Source organism: Durio zibethinus, unplaced genomic scaffold (assembly GCF_047325235.1).
Source record: "Durio zibethinus cultivar Kanyao isolate XHJ-2024 unplaced genomic scaffold, ASM4732523v1 HiC_scaffold_90, whole genome shotgun sequence".
Classification (NCBI taxonomy): Eukaryota; Viridiplantae; Streptophyta; class Magnoliopsida; order Malvales; family Malvaceae; genus Durio; species Durio zibethinus.
Window position 1 is genome coordinate 68,580 of NW_028322713.1, and position 16,868 is coordinate 85,447.

The 16,868-nt window shown below is 29.2% G+C and overlaps 1 pseudogene across 1 annotated transcript in view; it reads right to left on the bottom strand.

The window, feature by feature from the left end:
- Positions 1 to 10,433: 10,433 nt before the first annotated feature.
- LOC111295802 (N-terminal acetyltransferase A complex auxiliary subunit NAA15-like) overlaps positions 10,434 to 16,868 on the bottom strand; it is a 29,188-nt pseudogene continuing 22,753 nt past the window's right edge. Inside the window, exon 33 of the transcript XR_016335784.1 lies at positions 10,434 to 16,665. The product of XR_016335784.1 is annotated as an N-terminal acetyltransferase A complex auxiliary subunit NAA15-like (transcript). The remainder of the gene's footprint in view (positions 16,666 to 16,868) is intronic.

A 16,868-nucleotide genomic window follows, 5' to 3' on the forward strand; every position in this document is an offset into this window, starting at 1 on the left:
TCAAAGCTCGACGTTTTGCTTTGAAAACCATTTCTGCTGGAGTTGAGCTTTAAAAGTATGAAATGTTTGTTTAGCAAGTTTTTAAATGGAAATGAATAGTTTTAAACTCCCTCAAACACAGAGACATGATAACCTGCAATGGTTTTAATTTTTCACGGTGTTAAGTGTAAGTCATGAAGGATTTTGCAGCTGAAAATATTAAAGTTTTGTTTCTGACCATTTATTGGTGTAAAAACCATCTGCCCAATTTCAAATTTTGATATAAAAACATTTGCGCGGTTTTTACTTTTTCATGCTTATTTGCTTTAGATGCATTTTTATGAGAATTCATCGGTGCTCCAGGAATTTTGTGGGATGTTGTTGATATTTGGATGTCATTTGTGAAATTGTTATTGGCGTTTGATGCGATTAACAATTTGCTAACTTGTTTTTATACATTACGCACAAACTCAAAGCTCGACACTTTTGAAGCTTTTATGTTTTGCTTTCAAAACCATTTTTGCTAGAGTCAAGTTTTAAAAGCATGAAATGTTGTTTTAGCAAGTTTTTAAATGGAAATGAATAGTTTTAAACTCGCTCAAACACAGAAAAATGATAACATGTATTGATTTTAATTTTTCACGATGTTAGGTGCAAGTCATGAAGGATTTTGGAGCTGAAAATATCAAAATTTCATTTCTAAACAATTATGGGCATTGAAACCATCTGCACAATTTCAAATTGTGATATAAAAACCATTTGCATGATTTTAATTTTTCTTGCTTATTTGCTTCAGATGCTTTTTTAGGAGAATTAATGTGTGCTCCAGGGAATTTGTGAGATGTTGATATTTGGATTTCATTTGTGAAATCATTATTGGCGCTTGATGCGATTAACAGTGTGCTAACTTATTTTTATACATTACGCACAAACTCAAAACTCAACGTTTTGCTTTGAAAACCATTTCTGCTGGAGTCGAGCTTTAAAAGCATGAAATATTGTTTTAGCAAGTTTTTAACTGGAAATGAATAGTTTTAAACTCACTCAAACACAGAAACATGATAACCTGCATTTGTTTTTATTTTTCATGGCGTTAAGCGTATGTCATTAAGGATTTTGGAGCTGAAAATAACAAAATTTCGTTTCTGAACAATTATGGGCATAAAAACCATATGCAAAATTTGAAATTGTGATAAAACATTTGCACGGTTTTTACTTTTTCATGCTTATTTGCTTTAGATGCATTTTTAGGAGAATTCATCGGTGCTCCAGGAAATTTGTGGGATGTTGTTGATATTTGGATATCATTTGTGAAATCGTTATTGGTGCTTGATGCGATTAATAATTTGCTAACTTGTTTTTATATATTTCGCACAAAGTCAAAACTCGACATTTTTGAAGCTTTTATATTTTGCTTTGGTAACCATTTCTGCTGGAGTGGAGCTTTAAAAGTATGAAATGTTGTTTTAGTAAGTTTTTAAATGGAAATGAATAATTTTAAGCTCACTTAAACATAGAAACATGATAACCAGCTTTGGTTTTAATTTTTCACGGTGGTAAGTGTAAGTCATGAAGGATTTTGGAGCTGAAAATATCAAAATTTCGTTTCTGAACAATTATGGGCATAAAAACCATTTGCACAATTTCAAATTGTGATTAAAAACCATTTGCACGGTTTTTAATTTTTCATGCATATTTGCTTTACATGCATTTTTAGGAGAATTCTTGGGTGCTACAGGGAATTTGTGGGATGCTGTTGATATTTGAATATCATTTTTGAAATCATTATTGGCACTTGATGGGATTAGTTGTGTGCTAACTTGCTTTTATACATTACACACAAACTGAAAGCTCGACGCTTATGAAGCTTTAATGTTTTGCTTTGGAAACCATTTCTGCTGGTTTAATTTTTCATGCTTATTTTCTGTAGATGCATTTTTAGGAGAATTCTTGGGTGCTCCAGGGAATTTGTGGGATGCTATTAATATTTGGATGTCATTTGTGAAATCGTTATTGATGGTTGATGCGATCAGTTGTATGCTAACTTGTTTTCTATACATTACGTACAAACTAAAAGCTCGACGTCTTGCTTTGAAAATCATTTCTGCTAGAGTCGAGCTTTAAAAGTATGAAATGTTGTTTTAGCAAGTTTTTTAAATGGAAATGAATAGTTTTAAACTCGCTCAAACACAGAAACATGATAACCTGCATTGGTTTTTATTTTTTACGGTGTTAAGTGTAAGTCATGAAGGATTTTGCAGCTGGAAATATCAAAGTTTCGTTTCTAACCATTTATTGGCGTAAAAACCATCTGCCCAATTTCAAATTGTGACATAAAAACATTTGAACGGTTTTTACTTTTTCATGCTTATTTGCTTTAGATGCATTTTTAGGAGAATTCATTGGTGCTCCAGGAAATTTGTGGGACATTGTTGATATTTGGATGTCATTTATGAAATCGTTATTGGCGCCTGATACGATTAACTGTGTGCTAACTTGTTTTGATACATTACGCACAAACTCAAAGCTCGACGCTTTTGAAGCTTTTATGTTTTGCTTTCAAAACCATTTCTGCTAGAGTCGAGCTTTAAAAGTATGAAATGTTGTTTTAGCAAGTTTTTAAAAGGAAATGAATAGTTTTAAACTCGCTCAAACACAGAAAAATGATAACCTGTATTGGTTTTAATTTTTCACGATGTTAGGTGTAAGTCATGAAGGATTTTGGAGCTGAAAATATCAAAATTTCATTTCTAAACAATTATGGGCATAAAAACCATCTGCACAATTTCAAATTCTGATATTAAAACTATTTGCACGATTTTAATTTTTCTTCCTTATTTGCTTCAGATGCTGTTTTAGAAGAATTAATGTGTGCTCCAGAGAATTTGTGAGATGTTGATATTTAGATATAATTTTTGAAATCATTATTGATGCTTGATGCGATTAATAGTGTGCTAACTTATTTTTATACATTACGCACAAACTCAAAGCTCGACGCTTTTGAAGCTTTTATGTTTTGCTTTGGAAATCATTTCTGCTGGTTTAATTTTTCATGCTTATTTGCTGTAGATGCATTTTTAGGAGAATTCATGGGTGCTCCAGGAAATTTGTGGGATGCTATTGATATTTGGATGTCATTTGTGAAATCATTATTGGCGCTTGATGTGATTAACTGTGTGATAACTTATTTTTGTAGATTACGCACAAACTCAAAGCTCGACATTTTGCTTTGAAAACCATTTCTGCTGGAGTCGATCTTTAAAAGTATGAAATGTTGTTTTAGCAAGTTTTTAAATGGAAGTGAATAGTTTTAAACTCGCTCAAACACAGAAAAATGATAACCTGCATTTGTTTTAATTTTTCACAGTGTTAAGTGTAAGTCATGAAAGATTTTGGAGCTGAAAATATCAAAATTTCGTTTCTGAATAATTATGGGCGTAAAAACCATATGCACAATTTCAAATTGTGATATAAAAACATTTACACGGTTTTTACTTTTTCATGCTTATTTGCTTTAGATGCATTTTTAGGAGAATTCATTGGTGCTCCAGGAAATTTGTGGGACATTGTTGATATTTGGATGTCATTTATGAAATCGTTATTGGCGCCTGATACGATTAACTGTGTGCTAACTTGTTTTGATACATTACGCACAAACTCAAAGCTCGACGCTTTTGAAGCTTTTATGTTTTGCTTTCAAAACCATTTCTGCTAGAGTCGAGCTTTAAAAGTATGAAATGTTGTTTTAGCAAGTTTTTAAAAGGAAATGAATAGTTTTAAACTCGCTCAAACACAGAAAAATGATAACCTGTATTGGTTTTAATTTTTCACGATGTTAGGTGTAAGTCATGAAGGATTTTGGAGCTGAAAATATCAAAATTTCATTTCTAAACAATTATGGGCATAAAAACCATCTGCACAATTTCAAATTCTGATATTAAAACTATTTGCACGATTTTAATTTTTCTTCCTTATTTGCTTCAGATGCTGTTTTAGAAGAATTAATGTGTGCTCCAGAGAATTTGTGAGATGTTGATATTTAGATATAATTTTTGAAATCATTATTGATGCTTGATGCGATTAATAGTGTGCTAACTTATTTTTATACATTACGCACAAACTCAAAGCTCGACGCTTTTGAAGCTTTTATGTTTTGCTTTGGAAATCATTTCTGCTGGTTTAATTTTTCATGCTTATTTGCTGTAGATGCATTTTTAGGAGAATTCATGGGTGCTCCAGGAAATTTGTGGGATGCTATTGATATTTGGATGTCATTTGTGAAATCATTATTGGCGCTTGATGTGATTAACTGTGTGATAACTTATTTTTGTAGATTACGCACAAACTCAAAGCTCGACATTTTGCTTTGAAAACCATTTCTGCTGGAGTCGATCTTTAAAAGTATGAAATGTTGTTTTAGCAAGTTTTTAAATGGAAGTGAATAGTTTTAAACTCGCTCAAACACAGAAAAATGATAACCTGCATTTGTTTTAATTTTTCACAGTGTTAAGTGTAAGTCATGAAAGATTTTGGAGCTGAAAATATCAAAATTTCGTTTCTGAATAATTATGGGCGTAAAAACCATATGCACAATTTCAAATTGTGATATAAAAACATTTACACGGTTTTTACTTTTTCATGCTTATTTGCTTTAGATGCATTTTTAAGAGAATTCATCAGTGCTCTAGAAAATTTGTGGGATGCTGTTGATATTTGGATGTCATTTGTGAAATCATTATTGGTGTTTGATGCGATTAATTGTGTGCTAACTTGTTTTTGTACATTACGCACAAACTCAAAGCTTGACACTTTTGAAGCTTTTATGTTTTGCTTTGAAAATCATTTCTGCTGGAATAGATTTTTAAAAGTATGAAATGTTATTTTGGCAAGTTTTTAAATGAAAATGAATAGTTTTAAACTCACTTAAACACAAAAAAATGATAACCTGCATTGTTTTAATTTTTCACGATGTTCAGTGTAAGTCATGAAAGATTTGAAGCTGAAAATATCAAAATTTTGTTTTCGAACAGTTATAGGCATAAAAACCATACGCAATTTCAAATTGTGATATAGAAACCATTTGCATGGTTTTTACTTTTTAATGCTTATTTGCTGTAGATGCATTTTTAGGAGAATTCATGGGTGCTCTAGGAAATTTGTGGGATGCTGTTAATATTTGGTTTCAAATTGTGGCGCTTGATGTGATTAACAGTTTGCTAACTTGTTTTTATACGTTACGCACAAACTCAAAGCTCGACGCTTTTGAAGCTTTTATGTTTTACCTTGAAAACCATTTCTGCTAGTTTAATTTTTCATACTTATTTGCTTTAGATGCATTTTTAGGAGAATTCATGGGTGCTCCATGATATTGGGATGTCATTTTGTGAAATCGTTATTGACGCTTGATGTGATTAACAGTTTGCTAACTTGTTCTTATACGTTACACACAAACTCAAAGCTCGACGCTTTTGAAGCTTTTATGTTTTCCTTTGAAAAACATTTCTCCTGGATTCGAGCTTTAAAAGTATGAAATGTTGTTTTAACAAGTTTTTAAATGAAAATGAATAATTTTAAACTTGCTCAAACACAAAAACATGATAACCTGTATTGGTTTTAATTTTTTACGGTGTTATATGTAAGTCATAAAGGATTTTGATGCTGAAAATATGAAAATTTCATTTCTAAACAGTTGTGGGCAGAGAAACTATCTGCATAATTTCAAATTGTGATAGAAAAAACATTTGCACGATTTTAATTTTTCATACTTATTTGCTTTATATGCATTTTTAGGAGAATTCATGGGTGCTCCAGAGAATTTGCGGGATGCTGTTGATATTTGCTTGTCATTTGTGAAATCATTATTTGCACTTGATGCGATTAACTCTATGCTAACTTATTCTTATACGTTACGCACAAACTCAAAGCTCTACGCTTTTAAAGCTTTTTTGTTTTGTTTTGAAAAATATTTCTACTGGAGTCGAGCTTTAAAAGTATGAAATGTTGTTTTAGCAAGTTTTTAAATGGAAACGAATAATTTTAAACTCGCTCAAACACAAAAACATGATAACTTGTATTGGTTGTAATTTTTTACAGTGTTAAGTGTAAGTCATGAAAGATTTTGAAGCTAAAAATATCAAAATTTTATTTCTAAACAGTTGTGGGCATAAAAACCATCTGCACAATTTCATATTATGATAGAAAAACCATTTGCATGGTTTAAATTTTTCGTAACTATTTACTTTAGATGCATTTTTAGGAGAATTAATGTGTGCTCCAGCAAATTTGTGGAATACTGTTTATATTTGGATGTCATTTGTGAAATCGTTTTTGGCGCTTGATGCGATTAACTGTGTGCTAACTTGTTTTTATACATTACACACAAACTCAAAACTCGACACTTTTGAAGTTTTTATGTTTTGCTTTGAAAATCATTTCTGTTAGAGTCGAGCTTTAAAAGTATGAAATATTGTTTTAGCAAGTTTTTAAATGAAAATAAATAGTTTTAAACTTGCTCAAACATAGAAACATGATAACCTGCATTGGTTTTAATTTTCACGATGCTAAGTGTAAGTCATGCAAGATTTTGGAGCTGAAAATATCAAAATTTCGTTTCTAAACAACTATGAGAATAAAAAATATCTGCACAATTTCAAATTGTGATATAAAAACCATTTTGCACGATTTTAATTTTTCATGCTATTTGCTTCAGATGCATTTTTAAAATAATTAATGTGTGCTCCAGAGAATTTGTGGGATGTTTTTGATATTTGGATGTAATTTATGAAATCATTATTGGAGCTTGATGCGATTAACAGTGTGCTAACTTATTTTTATACATTACACACAAACTCAAAGCTCGACGCTTTTGAAGCTTTTATGTTTTGCTTTAGAAACCATTTCTGGTGGTTTAATTTTTCATGCTTATTTGTTGTAGATGCATTTTTAGAGAATTCATGGGTGCTCCAGGGAATTTGTGAGATGCTATTGATATTTAGATGTCATTTGTGAAATCTTTATTGACACTTGATGTGATTAACTGTGTACTAACTTATTTTTATACATTATGCACAAACTCAAAGCTCGACCTTTTGCTTTGAAAACCATTTCTGCTGGAGTCAAGCAATAAAAGTATGAAATGTTATTTTAGCAAGTTTTTAAATGAAAATGAATAGTTTTAAACTCGCTCAAACACAAAAACATGATAAGCTACATTTGTTTTAATTTTTCAATGTGTTAAGTGTAAATCATTATGAATTTTAGAGTTGAAAATATCAAAATTTTGTTTTTAAAAAGTTACAGGTGTAAAAACGATCTGCACAATTTCATATTGCGATATAAAAACCATTTGCATAATTTTAATTTTTTATGCGAATTTGCTCTATTATATGCATTTTTAAGAGAATTCATAGGTGTTCCAGAGAATTTGTGAGAGGCTATTGATATTTGGATGTTATTTTTGAAATCGTTACTAGCGTTCGATTTTATTTTTATACATTACGCACAAACTCAAAGTTCAACGCTTTTGAAGCTTTTATGTGTTACTTTGAAAATCATTTCTACTGCAGTCAAGCTTTTAAAAGGATGAAATATTGTTTTAGCAAGTTTTTAAATGAAAATTAATAGTTTTACAATCGCTCAAACACAGAAGCATGATAACCTGCACTGGTTTTAATTTTTACGATGTTAAGTGTAACTCATGAAGGATTTTGGAGCTGAAAATATCAAAATTTCGTTTCTAAATAATTATGGGTGTAAAAACTATCTGCACAATTTCAAATTATGATATAAAAATCATTTGCACGATTTTTACTTTTTCATGCTTATTTGCTTTAGATGCATTTTTAAAAAAATTCATGAGTGCTCCAAAAAATTTGTGAGATGCTATTGATATTTAGATATCATTTGTGAAATTGTTATTGACGCTTGATACAATTAATTATGTGCTAACTTGTTTTTATACATTACACACAAATTCAAAGCTCGACGCTTATGAAGTTTTAACGTTTTACTTTGAAAGCCAGTTATGATGAAGTTGAGCTTTAAAAGTATGAAATATTATTTTAGTAAGTTTTAAAATAAAGATGAATAGTTTTAAACTCGCTAAAACACAAAAAAATGATATATTACATTGATTTTAATTTTTCACAGTGTTAAGTGTAAGTCATAAAAAATTTTAGAGCTGAAAAATATCAAAATTTTGTTTTTAAACAATTATGAGCATAAAACCAATCTGTACAATTTCAGATTGTGATTAAAAACCATTTACACGATTTTTTATTTTTCACATTTATTTGCTTTATATGCATTTTTAAGAAAATTCATAAGTGCTCTAAGGAATTTGTGAGACGCTATTGATATTTGGATGTCATTTTTGAAATCCTTATTGGCACTTGATGGTATTTAACTGTTTGCTAACATATTTTTATACATTACACAAACTCAAAACTCGACGCTTTTAAAGCTTTTATGTTTTGCTTTAAAAATAATTTTTATTGAAATCAAACTTTATGAGTATGAAATGTTGTTTTAGTAAGTGTTTAAATGAAAATGAATAATTTTAAGCTCGCTCAAACACAGAAACATAATAGTCCGCATTTGTTTTAATTTTTCATTATGTTAGATATAACTCATGAAAAATTTTGGAGTTAAAAATATCAAAATTTCGTTTCTGAACAATTACAAGCATAAAAACTATATGTACAATTTTATATTGTGATATAAAAATCATTTGCCCAATTTTAATTTTTCACGTTTATTTGTTTTAAAAGTTCTTAAATTAAAGAATAAAAAAAATATAATAAGACAAAATTAATAAAATTTTCAAATATAAAATAGAAAAAACTTAGTTTAGAATATGCAAAGAAAAACAAAAATATATATAACAAATATAGAAAAAAAAAGATTTAGAAAATCAAAGATAAAAAATAAAAGAAAAGTCAATAGAAAATATAAATAAAAAAAAAGTGCACAAAAAAAATCTGAAATTTTAAAATTGCAAAGAAATAAAAAAGTGAACAAAAAGATATAAGAAAAAGCAAGAAAAAAAATAAAAAATCAAAATACAAAATATATAAAAAAAATTAGAAAAAAATTAATGAAAAATCATAAAAATAGAATAGAAAATAGCAAAAAAATAAAAAAATAAAAAATGACAAGAAAAATGAGACAAACCAAAAGAAAAAAAAATTAAAAAATAAAATAAATATCCATTACATTATAAAATTTTTATAAAAAATAATAAATTAACAATAAAAAATAAAAGAAAATAAAATAACAGAAAATATTAAAGCAAAAAAAAAAAGATAAAATAAGTACCAAAAAAGAGAAGAAAATTAAAAATAAACAAAAACACAATAAAAAAATAAAAAAGTAAGGAAATGAAAAAATAGTCAAAAGAAAAAATTAAAAAAATACAAAAACTAATAAAAATGAAAAAAATGAGAAAATAGAAAAAAAATTAGTTTTATAAAATACAAACAAAAAATGAAAAAAATATAAGAAATAATAAGAAATAAATATATAAAAAATCAAAGATAAAAAATTAAAAGAAAAAAAAAGTTAATACAAAATAAAAAATGAAAACAAAAGAAGAAAAAGTGAAAAAAAAAAACACAAATTAGAAAGAAATGCCAACAAAAAAAACCCAAAAAAAAAAAAAGCAAAACCTTAAGAAAAAGTAAAAAATAAAGATAGAAAGTAAAGAGAGTACAAAAAGAAAAAAAACTAATAGAAAATAATGTAAATTAACAAGTAAATTGAAACAACAAAAAAAATCAAAGTAAAAAGAAAAATATTTAGTGAAAGAGTAATAAAAAAAAAGTAAGAAAGTATTATGTAAAAAAAAAAAAAAGAATGAATGAAAATAAAAAAGAAAAAATATACTAAATAACAAAAAATAATAAATGAAAAATTAAGAAAATGCATAAAAAGCTAAAATAAAAAAAAAAAAAAAGAAAAAAAAAGTAAATAAAAAAATAAAAAAAATTCTACAAAGTTCAATTTTTAATTTATGTTTTAAAACTTAATTTGAATTTTAAACTTTAGAGGCAAAATATTTTGATTTGAATTTATTGATTTAAATTTAAAATTTTTAATTTTTAAATCATTAAAAATGTAAAAATATAGATACATGAAGTAACTAGTGATAGATATAACAATTCCAAACTAATGTTATTATATATAAGCTAATAAAATTTCAAAAAAAAATAACAAAAATAATTATTATCTCTTAATAAAAGTTAAATATTTTACGATCCAAAATAATAAATAAAATAATAAGTAATAAATAAAAGATAAATATTATACAAAATAATTTTGTTAATTAGATAAAATACACGATAAAAATAAATAAATTTCAAGATACAATACAAGATGATCTTAATTAAATATCTAATTAATATACATGCACATAACCCTTTTCATTTTTAATGAAATCAAACTCTCATTCAACAATATTTAATAATAGGGTGATATGCATTTAAGTTAAACACAAGCAACATGCCACATAGATAGAGAACAATGCTATTTTAGAAATAAAGACAATCAAACTTGAACTTCATGATTTAAGACCATAATGAACTAATCCTAAAGCAGAAAGATTCAAGGCAAAGATTGCCTGCAAAATAAACCTAATCACATCAATTGCTCACAAATAAGACATTATAAATGTTTTAACTCGAAATCCCAAAGATATGAAAGTAGAAGGCCTTTAAGAACCTAAAGAGAAATTAAAATCAAAGCAAAAAAAACTTAACAAGAAAAGACTATACTGATAGGCCAAAGATAAGAGGTAGTTTTGCATCTCAACATAAATATACAACAATTATATAACAAAGTTAAAAAACAACAGCGACCAACCACATCATAAGTCAGGGTGCTTCCAATAATAACAGTGTTACTTAAGAAAACAACGTCCATATTATAATCAGAAACATAGAATTTTAGCAACTTCAATCAAACTCTTCATGATTTGAAATGTACTAGAACAGGTACAATTATCATCGAAAGTTACCATACAATACAACAAAAATTCTATGCAAGATCATAGATTTTCAAAGAATCCAATAAGAAAGAGGCAATCTTCCATCTCAGTGCTTAACGAGATTTAAGTTTATGAAATTAATCTTAAGAAAGTAATCCATCATGCAACAAAATAAAGTGAAATCAGCAAAACAAGAAGAATAAAAAACCAACACAAGAAAAAAGAGGTACTCTTCATTGTAAGCACTCATCCTCAGTGCTAGGTTGGATTAAGTTTCTGAAATTAAACCTAAGATTACAATTCGTCATGCAACAGAGTTGAACTAGCAAAATAAAAAAATAAAAAATAAAAAACTCAACCATACAAATTTGGAGTACATTACTATACAATCTCTAATTTCTCTCTCTAGCAAATCGTGCTTGGAGTACATGATCAACTAATTTTTGTACAGACGACTAAATGCAACCACAATTAAGAAAAGTTTACAAAACTACAATCTGTACACAAAAGATAAAACTAAAATTTAAATGGAATGTTAAAGCATAAGAGATCAAATATTAATTGTAGTTTAGATTAAACTCCAGCAAGCTAAAAGCACTACAACAAAAAATTAGACATTAACCAGAAGCTATAGGAATGAAATCTAGAAGCCAACTTGCAGAATAAAACCAACAAACACACAAACATAGAAATTTTGAAACTTTAATTCCTTCTATCCTGCAAGGTATGCTTGGAGCACATAGCCAATTAAGCTTCAAAGAGACAAATAGATGACAACTAGGAATACTCATGAATGAAGAAACCACAACCCAAGAATTTCTTTTGTAGTAACATTCTCCTAATGCATTCTCAAACAACTTCATCAAATTAAATGCAACCACAATGAAAAGTTTGACAACATCATCAATAACTAAAAAAGCCAAGCCAGTGAAACCTACGAACCCCATCTGTCAGAGAGAAAAACAAGAAAACTCCCATACACACAGAGCAACACAAATTTTTGATCCTTAAATCCTACACACAGCCATACAAATTTAGAATCCATAATTCTCCTGCAAGTCATTCTTGGACCACACAGCGCATTAAGTTTCATACAAACCATCAGATCACAACCACACTAAAAGAAGAAGAACCCAATGGATTTTTCAAAGTAAAGTTACAAAGCCCTAATTTATGTAAAAATTTAATAATGACACAAGAAGAATCCAGAGACAATCTCAATGAGAAAGACACCGAGAGGCTATGACAACATATATTTAGAGTTTCAAAGAATCCAGCAAAAGGAAATAATCTTCCTTTTAAGCATTCAACCATAATGCATGTCAAAATTAAATTGCAGAAATTGAACCTAGCAAACCACTGTCCTGTAACAAACAGAGTGAAAATAACAAAAAAAAAATCTCCCTAAACACATACCTACACACACAGAGGCACAGAAATTGAATTCACTGCTTGAAGCACACAAAGAGAAAAACAACAGGGAAACTCCCATACACACAGCCACATAAATTTTTAATCCTTAAATGCTTACACACAACCATAGAAATTTAGAATCCTTAATTACCCCTACACTACAAAACAAGAAGGAAACTCCCACACACATATTTAGAGTTTCAAAGAATCCAGCAAAAGGAAATAATCTTCCTTTTAAATATTTGACCACAATGCATGTCAAAATTAAGTTTCACAAATTGAACCCAACAAACCAACCTGTTCTGTAACAAACAGAGTGAAATCAACAAAACAAAAAACTCCCAAAATACACCTACACACACATCAAGCACAGAAATTGAATTCAGCTAATCATGCAAGCCATTAGCTTAGAGCACACAAAGAGAAAAACAAGAAAACTCCTACACACAGCCACACAAAATTTTAATCCTTAAATCCTACACACATACAACTTTAGAATCCTTAATTCCCCCTACACTACAAGTCGTTCTTGGAGCACACAGCGCATAAGTTTCATAGAGACCAACGAATTACAACCACACTAAAGGAAGAACAACCCAGTGAATTTTCCAAAGTAAAGTTACAAAGCCCTAATTTATGTAAAAATTTAAAAATGAAACAAGAAGAATCAAGACAATCTCAATGAGAATGACACCAACTGAGAAGCTATGACAACATATGCAACTTCAAAGAATCCAGCAAAAGAAAATAATCTCATTTTTTAAGCATTCAACCACAATGCATGTCAAAATTAAATTATAGAAATGGAACATAACAAACCAATCTGTCCTGTAACAAACAGAGTGAAACCAACAAAACAAACAAAAAAGAGTAAAAATTTAAAAATCCAGCAAAAGGAAATAATCTTCCTTTTAAGCATTCAACCACAATGCACGTCAAAATTAAGTTTCAAAAATGGAACCTAACAAACCAATCTGTCCTGTAACAAATAGAATGAAAGCAACAAAATAAAAAACTCCCAAAATACACACCTAAACATACGAGGCACAAAAATTAAATTCACTTTATCATGCAAGCCATTTGCTTAAAGCACAAAGAGAGAAAAACAAGAAGGAAACTTCTATATGCACAGCCACACAAATTTTTAATCCTTAAATCCTACACACAGCCATACAAATTTAGAATCCTTAAGTCCCCCTATACTGCAAGTCATTTTTGGAGCACACAGTGCAACAAGTTTCATAGAGACCAATGGATCACAACCACAATAAAGGAAGAACAACCCAAGGAATTTTCCAAAGTAAAGTTACAAAGCCCTAATTTATGTAAAAGTTTAAAAATGAAACAAGAAGAATCAAGACACAATCTCAATGAGAAAGACACCGAGAGGCTATAACGACAGATACTTAGAGTTTCAAAGAATCTAGCAAAAGAAAATAATCTTCCTTTTAAGCATTCAAGCCCAATGCATGTCAAAATTAAGTTTTAGAAATTTAACCTAACAATCAGAGTGAAACCAACAAGACAAAAAACTCTCAAAATACACCCACACACACAAGATGCACAAAAATTGAATTCGCCTTATCTTGCAAGCCATTTGCTTAGAGCACACAGCCCATACAGATACTCTTCCTTTTAAGCAGCAATTTCTATCCTCGTCAAAATTAAGTTGTAGAAATTAAAAGAAAGAAACCATTCTGTCCTACAACAAAAAGATTGTAACAAACAAAACAAGAAACTTACAAAATATACATACACAAGAGGCACAGAAATTGAATTCCTCCTTATCATGCAAGCCATTCGCTGAGAGCAGACAATTACTAAATAATATCCATACTTAAGAAGCCACAACTAAGGGGTTTTTCAAAAAGTAAAATTCCAAAAACTAAACTAATATAGATAAATGTGTCACAAGAAGAATCAAAACATGACATAACAAAGCCTCAATGAGAAAAAAACGACAACTATGAATGGCCAAAGATGATAACTAACTCCAATAACAAAAGAGGCAAGGAATCTTCCTTTTAACACTCAACCTTTGTGCTTGGTGGAACTTAGTTTCAGAAAATAAACCTAAGAAATTAATCCATCAAGCAATAAAGTTGAACCAACAAAAAATAACTAACTCCTAACATGCACAACACATAGCTATCCAAATTTGAATCTCTAATTCTTCCCATCTTGCAAAATTGCAAGCACACAATCCATTGAGCTCCATAAAGACTACCAAATAACAATCATACTTACGAAACCACAATCCAAAGATTTTTTCAAAAGCAAAATTACAAAACTCAACTCATGTACACAAAAAATGAAAGAATGAAACAAGAAAAATGTGATATAATAAAATCTTAATGAGAAAAGATATCTACAGGAATGCTTAGGAATATTATGTTTCCATTTCAAAGAGCCAAATAACAAGAGGAAGCTTCATTCAAAGTCACATACCATTCTAAAATCAGCAAGATGTGATATAATAAGTTCATACCACTTAAGTTAAATGCAATTGTCATGGAACCAATAATCTTAGTGGACCAAAACCGAACATAAAAACAAAATCTCAACAAGAAAAGACATCTATAGAGATGCTTAGGGATATTATTGTTTCCATTCAACGTGTTATATAACAATTACATACTAGTTGAGTTAAACACAACTGTCATGCCATAGGAAAATTTTAGTGTTTCCCCCAAGTATAACTATAACAATTGCTATTTGAGAAATAAAAATAGAAGAACTTGGAGGCCATGCAACAACTACAAAAAAGGCAAGCAAAAACTGATCAAAACCAATGCAGCAAATAAACAAAATGAAGACAAGGACAGCTAGCAAATAAAGTAAAAGTAAGGCAATAAGAAATGAATAAAGCAACAGCTAACCACATTCATTACCAACTCATTTTACTGATTGAACAACCCCAAGCTCACAAATAAACTATTATAACCTTAACCTTAACCTAAACTCAAAACCTCCAATATATCCTAAATAAATTAACCCCAATACAGCCCTAAGATAATTATCCATTACTTTCTAAATAGGACTTATATTGTTAAAGACTTAACCCTAACCTTAAGACAACATTAACTTACTTTCTCAATGAATAATCATAACATAACATAAGAAAAACTCAATGAGAACACACATCTAATGAAAGACGGAAAAAGACGCATATTTAGAGTTTTAGAGAATACAATATGAAAAAAGGTAAGCTTTCTTTTGAAGTGGCATATCATTCAACATATGGTATAGCAAAGCAATAGCCTCGATAAGTTCCTTTGGAACCAAAAAGAAAAATTCATTAAAAAAATTACATTTGTTCCGTGAATATCCCACTACTTTACAACCAATGCCATAAAAAAACATGATGAAAATATTGGTATTTGTACTCACCTAGATAACCTCTCTCCATTTTAGTATCATTAATGTAAAAATTAATAGATTTCTATGAGCAAAACATTAAATGATAATTGATCTTCCTAAAAAAGTAGTTTCTCAATGATAATTACAAAAATCCTATACCATCAAAAAAATCCAAAATACAAACATCTATTGATTGGCAAATGCTAAAAGAGATTTTAATCAAACAAGAATATTTACAATTAAGGCTTAGGGCAAATACTAAAGGCCATCGTTTGCTTTATTCTTCAAGGTAAGACATAATTAAGGTTTTTTTGATTAGGTTGCAACATCAAATCTCTATCTTATAATTGAAAATTAACTACAGAGGCTCTTCTAGTGCACTGAATGGGCCAAGATTTAAAAATTTTAAGAGCTTATTTTTTTAATTTCCAGGAGGTGAGATTGGACTTGAATCATGAAAAGCAACTAATGAATACTTTAACATAACTTTTGCATTTTTTTTTATCCTTTCTCCAATTTTCTTCGGCAGGTCAATAACTTTGGCCATGACACATAAGTACGAACATTTAAGATTCTTCGAATCCATCTTATCAGTTGTAATCATCTACATCATTGGTTTATACCCACCAGCCAAATTTCATGGTCGGTCGGTAAATTAGGCCATAGGGTATGCTTCACCATGCAATTGAACTCTAAACAAGATTCATATATGAACCATTAATGATAAAATTGTCAGTATGACTATAGCCGAAAGAAATCAACTCACCACCCACAGCAAAGTCCGTGGCTTTAGAGTGGTTATATTGTCAATATCCAGCTCAAATCCTTGAGGGGCATCAACTATCTCTACAATGGTCATTGCACCAAGCAAGAAAAAACGATTCAGCAGATGCATGTGTCAGCTCTGAAATAGCTAAATCAGTTGAAGGAGCCTACAAATGTGAATGGCCCAAGCATTATTACACAAGTATTAACAGATAAAGCCGGAAATAAATAAGAAAATGATAAAAAAAAAAAAGTTTTCCATACATAAGTCAGATGCATCAGCATAAGTAGACCATAGAATTCCATTAATAAAGGGAGATAGTCATAGTAACCATTTGCAGAATTCCTAGTGATGGTAACAAGCCACACA